The following is a 2317-nucleotide window of genomic DNA, read 5'->3' as shown; positions in this document are numbered from 1 at the left end:
CATCCTCGATCTTTCAGCAGTTTTCTTCCTATATATAAAAAAGTATGCTACTTGGTGTCCGCTTAGTCAACAAACGATTGTGCCAACCTTGACCGTTGGATTGACATTCAATGTCTGTCGCGTTTCTTCAGTCTCTTCTTCCTCGAGCCGCCAAAGCTAAACCAGCGCCAGCGGGACCGCCTGCTCCCGCCTCCCATGGCTGGCTCTGATCTTCCTTGGCTCCTGTTCGTTCCCGTCCGAGGCCTCACCATCGTGCTCCGCCTTGGTTCGCTCGCCGCACCGCCCTCCGGTGTTGTCAACATGGTCAACAACCGAGAGGAATAAGGAGATGACTGTACTTGGTGAGGATGACAGTAGGGACCCAGCAGCGCGCGTAGTAATTTTGTTTTTTCGGGACGGAGAAGGGTATCAACTGGGTTGTGCGGGACCCATGGCCCATCTAGCCTAGGCTTTTATTTCATATGTTTAGCACATGACCAGCCCAGTTTGTTTTTTTCCTTTCTGAAAAATGGCTAGCCAGCTATTTTGTTTTTTGCGGAATAACCAACATAGGCCTACTTGCTTTTCTACGCCCTGCTGGGCCGGAAATCTTTCAAGACAAGGAGGGATGCATTTTGCCCAGAAAATGGGCTATAAGTAATAAGAAATGGGCTATAAGTAATAATAAATGGGCTGTAAGTAATAATAAATGGGATGTAAAATGAAAAAATACAGCAAACAGGCAATTAGTTCCAAAATACTATTTTCTTTCGGATTTTGATATTTTAAATTTCATTGTTTTTGTGCGGGTAAAATTTCATTGAATTTAAATTAAGGTATATTTATATTTAAAATTAATTTGAATCTGGCTAGAAATTTCGGGTTGTATGTTGTTTGGGACAGATTTGGAGGCTGACTTGTGGGTCTACTAGGTTGACGTGTACTTTGGCTTTGTCAACTTAGTCCACAAACGATTCTAGCAGCAGTGACAGTTGGATGTTAATCTAACGGTCGTGCTGCTTCTTCAATATCTGATCTTCTTGCTCCAGCCGCCCAAACCAGCTCCGGTGGGACTGCCTGCTCCCGCCTCCCGTGGCCGGCTGTGCTGCCGCACAGGCCGCACCGCCCCACCCTACTTCATTATTGGCCACGCCATTCCTCTACTCACCCACACCTCCTGTTATTTTCCGGCGACGGCAGCCGGACCAGTAAACCCTCGTACTTCCCACCGTGTGGGCAACCATTGTCGAGTCTTCCCCGGCTCTATGTCGTTCCCTTCCTAGGCCTCGCCGTCGTCCACCGCCATGGTGCTCTCGGCGCAGCCTGGTCAACGTGGTCAATGAACGACATCCATCGGCCATTGATTGTACGCGCAAAATAATGATTCCTCCACCTGACAGTTGGGACCCACCAGAAGGGCCTCTGTATTTCACGAAAAAAATGTTCCCCCCGCTAACATGTCGGACCCACCAGCTATATCTTCGCACGCAAGGAAGTGCCTCCTTATTATGCATAAAAAAAATGAATACCCCCTGCTAGCTGGGACCCATCATAGTGGGAGGATGACTTGTGGGCCAACTAAGTTGACGGGGACGGAGGGCTTTGTCAACTTAGTCAATATGAACGATTCTAGCTCCAGTGACTGTACGATGTCCATCCAACGGCCGTAGTGCTTCTTCAACCTCTGGTCTTCTTGCTCCAGCCGCCCAAAGTAGCGCCGGTCGTGCCGCATGCTCCTGCCTCCCGTGGCCGGCTGTGCTGCCGCGGAGGCCTCACCGCCCCCTACTATTCCCACCGCTGGCCAGGACCTGCGGCGACGGCAGCCTCACACCGCAGCCGAACCAGTGAACCCTCGTACTCCTCTCTGCGCGGGCTTCCACTGCCGCGTCTTCCCCGGCTCCGCGTCGTCCCCTTCCTAGGCCTCACCGTCATCCACCGCCGTGGTGCTCTCGGCGCGGCCTGGTCAACATGGTCAAGGAACAACTTCCATCGGACGTGGACTATACGTGGAGAGGCTGACAGCTGGGTCCACGGCCGCAGCAAGGAAGTGCCTCCTTATTATGCGGAAAATAATGATTCCTCCACCTGACAGCTAGGACCCACCGAACGGGCCACTATATTTCACGGAAAAAACGCTTCCCCCTGACTGCTGGGATCCACCAACTTCATCTCCGCACGCAAGGAAGTGCGTCCGGGCAAAAAAATGATTCAACCCCTGACTGCTGGGACCCACCAGCTACACCTTCGCACGCAAGGAAGTGCGTCCGGGCAAAAAAACGATTCGCCCCCCTGACTGCTCGGACCCAGCGGCTACATCTTCGCACGCAAGGAAGTGCGT

The sequence above is a fragment of the Triticum dicoccoides genome, chromosome 5B (genome assembly GCF_002162155.2).
Source record: "Triticum dicoccoides isolate Atlit2015 ecotype Zavitan chromosome 5B, WEW_v2.0, whole genome shotgun sequence".
Taxonomy (NCBI): Eukaryota; Viridiplantae; Streptophyta; class Magnoliopsida; order Poales; family Poaceae; genus Triticum; species Triticum dicoccoides.
Note: the sequence above shows the minus strand (reverse complement) of the source record.